Raw genomic sequence first — 7,319 nt, 5'->3', positions numbered from 1 at the left:
ACCTTAGAAAGTGTATATTTCCTCTTGACAATGGAAGACAACTAAGTTTCTGTTTTAGTAGAGGTTATTTCATAGTGTATGGACTGCTGGATCTATACAGTATATGTACAAATCAAAAGGATACATAAACTGGAGACCAAGTATATTGCAATTAATGGTTGGAGCAAAGTGAAGAGCAAGTAAAGATGCAAAAAGCAGTACTGACTAAGCGCATTTCTGCTTCCCATGAGAGCTAAGCTCATTCTTTATAAGTCATAAAAGAGTGGACCCTTTTAGAAAAAGAGCATAGCTTGAGACATTTTTGGAAGAAATTGCTGTGAAAAAAGAAATCTAGGACAAAAGTAACTCACTGTAATATGGGATGAGAGGGCAAAGGGAAAATGATTCCAAGTTTCAATTCTAGTTTCACCCCGAGCCACTTCCTACCAAGCCCTGGGCCCCAGAGTCCCAGGAAGAAACTGTACCAAAGCACCTCACTTTTCAGTTCGCAAACACGTAAGGCCTTTCAACCTTCGTGTCACTTTTTGATACCCGAAAAATTTTTATCTCTTTCATCAGGAAAATTAAATTCGGCTTAAACTTCAATTGCTCCAAAAAATCTTTATTCCCCTTTTCTCCTACCTGGGCATCTCCTAATTGTGCATGCCTATTAAAGCCCTGATCATATTGCACAACATTCATTTGTTTCTACTAGAATATGAGTTTTCTGGAAATAGGCAATTTTATTATCTTTATTTTCCTCCTAAGTTTTCCACTGATGTTTTAGAATAAATGAATAAATGTTTTTGAATATGTAAATATCTCTGTGTTTTAAATCATGGTGATTCAAAAATAACCCTAACAGATAAAATTAAGTTAAAAAAAAGGAAGCTTTTTTGGATATAATGACTTTTGAATGGGAATCTCAAAAGAATAGACTTGGAACTTTGAACCATAAGACATATTGCAAACAATTTTAATGTACCTTTGAGCAAAGTAAAAGTGACAGCTGCTAATCATATTTTTCCAACAGTTGGGTATGGGGAATAGGCAGTGAGAAGGAGGAAAGAGAAGTCGGAGGAGATTCTAGCATAGAAGTAACATATTTATAGCTCAAGGAAAGATACTTCCTAAATGAACAGGAAGCCCTGAGTATCCTGAGTATGTTATTAATAGAGGAGTTGGTATAGCCAGGGGCCTGGAGTCAGTGCCAGAAGCCACTGGATGTCACATAGCAGCCCTTCGATGGTAACACTTGGAGGCACAACAGAGGGACCTTTTTTATGTGGCTTCTGTCAGGAAGGAGTACGAAGACGCCTAAATACAACTGACTCCAACCTATGGGATCGCAGGCTTCCTCCTCGCTTCTGTAAGAAAGTGGCCGTTCCAGCAGCGAGAGTTAGGGGAGCAGGCTGGCTTGTAACCAAGCTAGAGTAAGTCACGCTCCTTCCCTTCAGCGCCGTCTTCCGCCACTTCCATGCCCATGCTATTTCCCACTCCTGAAGCTCTGGGCTCCTACCTGCTCATCTCTGGCTTTTAAACAACAGGTAGTCTAGGGGAAGGAATCTGGGTTTAGAAATGCGGTTCTCTGCCTTCTGTGCAAACTGACGAGCTCGAACTTAGTTTCCTTATTCAAACTTAGACATCTTTGGACCTACACATTTTTAAAATCTAAAAATTAAAAGGTTGACATTATATAGGAACTTTAAAGACTCTTAACTCTACTTGCTTAGGATGCCGTTAGAGTCAATGCTGAAGGTAGACGTCTCAAGGTGAAGTAAGCCTATTTGAGTGTTGTTAAAATACCAGGTTTATACTGAATTTACATTATTTTTCCTCCTTCTCTTTCTTAACCATCATGCGCTGTGCTTGAAGCTCACATCCGCTTGCCCCAGTTCTTTGTCTCCTCTCCGTGCCTTTGTGCCAGGGCAGACTTAAGAGTCATGCAGGATCCAGGAAAAGGTGATCGGAGGGTCTGGGTGATCAATGGACCCAACCTGGCTTATTCTCCTAAGAGGGATTAAAGCCAAACAAGCCAGATACTTAGGGCTTTGCTCAAACTTAGAAGCACTAAATAAGCAGTGAATTTTCCACAACGAAGGCAGCAAGGGGAGACGGGGTGAGGAGAAAAATGTAGGCCACTAAATCAATGTAAGTATCAGCCAAGGGTTAGACAGAAAAAGACAGAGGAGAGGGCTCAGGCAGCAGCTGGCCTGGGATCAGCAACAACATTCAGCTCTTTTCTCCCAGAACCTGGGGTTGCTGCTAGAGAATTAGTTCTCCCAGTGAGTTAATTATTTACATCCTGATAACACCTGGGCCCAGTGTTAAGGAAAGCTAGCTTAAGGAGTATGAGCAGAAGAGGTTGGATAGGTCTGATCTTCTGGAGGTGTCCCAGCCCAGCAGTGCAGGGATCTCTGAGCTTTTCCTGAAGCTACCACTTGGGACTGAGCCTTCGCTCAGCCAGGGGGCAGGAGGAACAGGTGGTTGGCAGGCATACCTATCATTTTCTCTCCCTTAGTCTTCTCTTCTCTCCTCTATTTTTTCTTTCATCCCCAGTGTGATGCCATGGAGCCTAGGTTGAAATAGTGAGGTCAAATTAGATTATTTTGTGGTATTATTTGAAATCAGAGAATGTGATACCTCTGGGTTTTTTTGTTTTGTTTTTTTTTCAGGATTGTTTTGGTTATTTGAGGCTTTTTGTGGTTTCACACAAAACTGATAACTTTTGGTTCTATTTCTTTATAAAAATGTCATTGGGATTTTTAATGGGGATTACATTAAATCTGTATATTGCTTTGGGTACTGTGGACATTTTAAGTATGTTGGTTGTTCCAGTTCATGAACATGGAAGATATTTCCTTTTCATTGTGTCTTTTTCAAACATTTATTTGCAGATATATGCACCCCTGTATTCATTGCATTGTTATCTACAGTGGCAAAGACATGGAAGCAACACATAGACACATGGAAAGTGTCCTTCAATATATGATTGGATAAAGAAGATGTGGTACATATATACCTTGGAATACTACTCAGCCATCAGAAAGGATGAAATACTGACATTTGTGACAACGTGGATGGATTCTGAGAATACCACGCTAAGCTAAATAAGTCAGACGGAAAAAGTTAAGAACCATATTAGTTTACTCATAGGTGGGATATCAGATGGAAAACAACAAATGAACCAACAAAAACAAACAAACAAAAACTTACAGACACAGACAACAGCATGGTGGCTACCAGAGGGAAGGCGGGTTGAGATTTGTAAAAGGTAAAGGGGGTCAGATACATAGTGATGGATAAATGGTACCTAGTTCTTAGACAGTAAGCCATATGGGATTGATGTACATTTGTTTTAGAAAACCTATTTGATATTAGGAAGTAGAACACTATCACCTAAAGATGACTGAATTGGGACAGCTGGGCTTTAATTCCGCACCCTTCATGGAGAGAGGCATTTGTGACAATTTACCAGCTTTCTCATCTGTAAGTTGGGACCACTATTAAATCAAGCTTTGGCAGGAGAAGGTTCAGGTTAATTGATAGATATGAGAGTGCTTTAAATGTCTCTCCAGGTGAAAAGAAAGATTGTTATCCTTGAGAAAGTTATTTTGTTGACTTGTAAATAGACAAAAGTAAATATGTTTTAGTTTTCTTTCTAACACGACTGCCTTTATTTCTCACTTTCTCCTATTTTGCATTTAGACATAGATTCAAATTATGCAAGTTCTGTTTCCAGAAATGAGTGTTCAGTCCCACTGACATTTAGGACATTGGGTCCGTGGTAAAGTTTTGCCCATCTCTCACCTGAGACACTCACAGAAGCATCATGTAAATATTGTGTTTTCTTGACCTTTTGATTATAGAAGAATCATGGAGTAGAAAGACAAATAGGAAAGGGAAGGAGGTTTATTGCATTAATTACAAGAGAGCAAGCTGAATCTGTTCCTGTTTGTGAACTGGTGAAGATCAGGGGTCTGAGAAAGGGGGCCTCTCCAGACAAACACTCGTTTGCTTTATGTCACTATAGATTAGTTTGCATTTTTTAGAAGTTTATAAATATGAAATAATGCAGTATGTATTTCTGTTTTGCTTGGCTTCTTCCATTTGGTATAATTATTTTGAGATACCTCTGAACTGTTCTGTATATCAAGACTTTATTTATTTTTATTGCTGGTTAGTATTACATGAATATACCAAAATGTATTTATTTATTCACCTCATGAAATACATTTGAGTTATTTCCAGTTTGGGGATATTAGAAATAAAGCTGCTATGAACATTCATGTACAAGTATTTTTATGAACCTGTGTTTTATTTTTCCTCTTGGTTGAATATGTAGGAATGGGATGGCCAGATCAATATGGTAAATATATGCTTTATTAAGAATCTGACAGTGTTTTTCAAAGTATATGTACTATTTTTCATTCTTAGCAGCTGTGTATATATGAGCTCCAGTCCTTCCACATCCTCACCAAATTTGGTAGAGTTAGTTTTTCAAATTTTAGTCATTCTAATAGGTGTGATTTACATTGTGATTTTAATTTATGAATAATGATACTAAGTATCTTTTCCTGAGCTTTTTTTACCATTCGTATATATTCTCTGGTGACACATATGGGCTCTAATATTCTCCATTTTATAAATTGTTCTATTTGTTTATTTTCTTATTGAGCTTTGAGAGTTTTTTTATGTATATGCTTTATATATGTGTATGTATATGTTTTATATATTATTATCTTCAAGGCTGTGGATGCTCTTTTCATTTTTTAACATCAGTTTTTGAAAACAAAAAGTTAATTTTTTTATATGGTGCAAGGTACAGTTATTAATGTTATTATTGTGCATATGGATGTTAAATTATTCCAGCACCATTTGTTGATTCTTATGTTCATGAATAAAATTAATATCTGTTTCACCAATAAAATTATCAAGTTTTATCAATGCTATATTTTAATTGCAGTATACAAAATACTCTTACAACTTTTTCTAAAGCAGTGAGTAAAAATAGAAGTTTATATATATGTATATGTGTGTGTGTTGTGTGTGTGTGTATGTAACTTGCCTTACCTTTTTTGGCGTTAATCTAAAGTTAATAACTATTCATTTTATCCACAAGAAAAGTATGATGTGTTTCCAAGGATAAGAATTAGAATTTTAAAATACCATAGATATTTATTGTACTAAAAAATCAGTAGCACACTACTATGCACAAGGATATGGCCACACCAATGCTTTTAGACTGCTGGGATTGTGTGGTTTTCATGAACGAGATCTGCGTGTCCTGTTTCCTCATGGTCATGTGAGTGATTGTACCTAAGTACAATCCCCTGAATTATGTTTTCTAGTTTGGGATTTCAGATCCTCAAGAGTTAAATAGTAAAAAAAAAATGAATATTTCAAATCAGTAGTATTTAAGAGATGCTATAAAGCTTTAATGAAGACACTGCATAATGGCTATATTAAAACTTTTAGATTTTTAAATATTTTTCCAGATAAATTCAAGCTGGTCATCTGCCCAAGCCCTGACCTCTGAGGAAAGGAGGTAATGTTTTCTAATTTGTATTTTATAAAATAATTACATATATTATTCTAATTCAATAAACATTATGATCTATTATCCTATCTAATTTCTCCAGCCACTCTGAGTGATGCATACCAACTATTATGTAACTGAAATATATAGCCATATTTTTAACTGTGAAGAACAAAGTCCAGTATTGTTTGTGGGAACAGGAAGTCTAAACCAACCTGGGTGCCCATCACTAAGGGATTAAATCAGTAAAATGGGGTGTATGCGAATTGACTCAATAAACCAGAGCAGGAGTTGTTAACTTGGGGTAAAAAATCAGATAGGATTCCGAAGGCCAATAAACTTAAATGGGCAGAAAAAAAATACATCTTCATATTCACAAACCTCTAACTGACATTTAGTATTTCATTTAACTTAGAATGAAGATAATAAACCACATTTCTAATAGCAGTACATTGACTTTGTCATCAACAATAGTCACATTTATTTTCAAATCACATTAAACTTATTTCAGACATCTCCAAACATTTCATATGCTAATCTCCATAATGGAATGATGGTAACTAAACTGGCCACTAGAAATTATTGCTTAATATATTAATAAATAAGCACATACATTTTGCTATGCTACACATTTACTGCTTTAGTATATTGATGACTAACTATATAACTGATTTATTTTGTAACACAATGTATCCACAACAATTAAAGACATTGTGGTCTATAGGGTTCTATTCAAAATTACTATGAGAAGGAGTCTAGATTGCCAAAAGGGTCTTCATAACAACAACAAAAATATTTTAAGAATTGCTAGTGTACAGGATCAAGGATACATAGTAAAATATAGTGTTGGTTATCAAAACACAAATTAGGGTGAGATCTGATATATAATACCACTTATGTATATTTAAAAATGAAAACAACACTATTTTTTCCAAAATACATGCACACAGGCATACATACACACGCTAGAAAGGAAAGTAAAAGGTAAATACATATGTGGGCATAGGAGAGGTTTAGGTAGATAGATCAGGAATGAGGAATTAAAGTAACAAAATAAAGATCTCATAAATATTCAATGATGACAGATTTTATGAAAGCCAAAAAAGAAAAATAAAAGGAAAAAAATTGGGAAGCTGTTTTAAGATCATCATCTCTATAAAGCCACCCAACGTCCAGGAGAATCCATAAGAAATAGACCTTTATCTCTGAATTCACAATTGTGACTCTACTTGCCTAAGATAAAAAGCTTCTTTCCTTTCCTTCCCTCCTTCCCCTTCCTTCCTTCCTTCCTTCCTTCCTTCCTTCCTTCCTTCCTTCCTTCCTTCCTTCCTTCCTTCCTTCCTTCCCTTCCTTCCTTCCTTCCTTCCTTCCTTCCTTCCTTCCTTCCTTCCTTCCTTCCTTCCTTCCTTCCTTCCTTCCTTCCTTCCTTCCTTCCTTCCCTCCTTCCCTCCCTCCTTCTTTCCCGTCTCTCTCCCTTTCTCATTCTCTCTCTCTCTCCAACTGGAAGAAGTCCAACACAGGTATTCTCTTAGAGTTTCATATTTCTGCTCCCATTGACAGAGCCAAGTATTTTTTTTCTTTCATGACTTGTGACTTTATCAGCCATTGGAAGCTCACAACCCCTTTTCCAAAATACGTGAGGCTTGTCTGCTCAGCACAATTGGCCTTTTTAAAAATTGCATGATTTGAATTTTATTTATTTATCTTATTTGTAACATTTAATTTTATATAATTACAAACTTTAGGAAAAAAAATTGGCTTTTTAATAGCTCCTTAAGCAAACGAAACAATTGTTGGTCCT

This window comes from Pteronotus mesoamericanus, unplaced genomic scaffold (genome assembly GCF_021234165.1).
Source record: "Pteronotus mesoamericanus isolate MK-2021 breed Mesoamerican mustached bat unplaced genomic scaffold, CSHL_Meso_final contig_74, whole genome shotgun sequence".
In the NCBI taxonomy this organism is placed as follows: domain Eukaryota; kingdom Metazoa; phylum Chordata; class Mammalia; order Chiroptera; family Mormoopidae; genus Pteronotus; species Pteronotus mesoamericanus.
The sequence above is the reverse complement of the archived record's forward strand: the minus strand, read 5'-3'. Positions refer to the sequence as shown.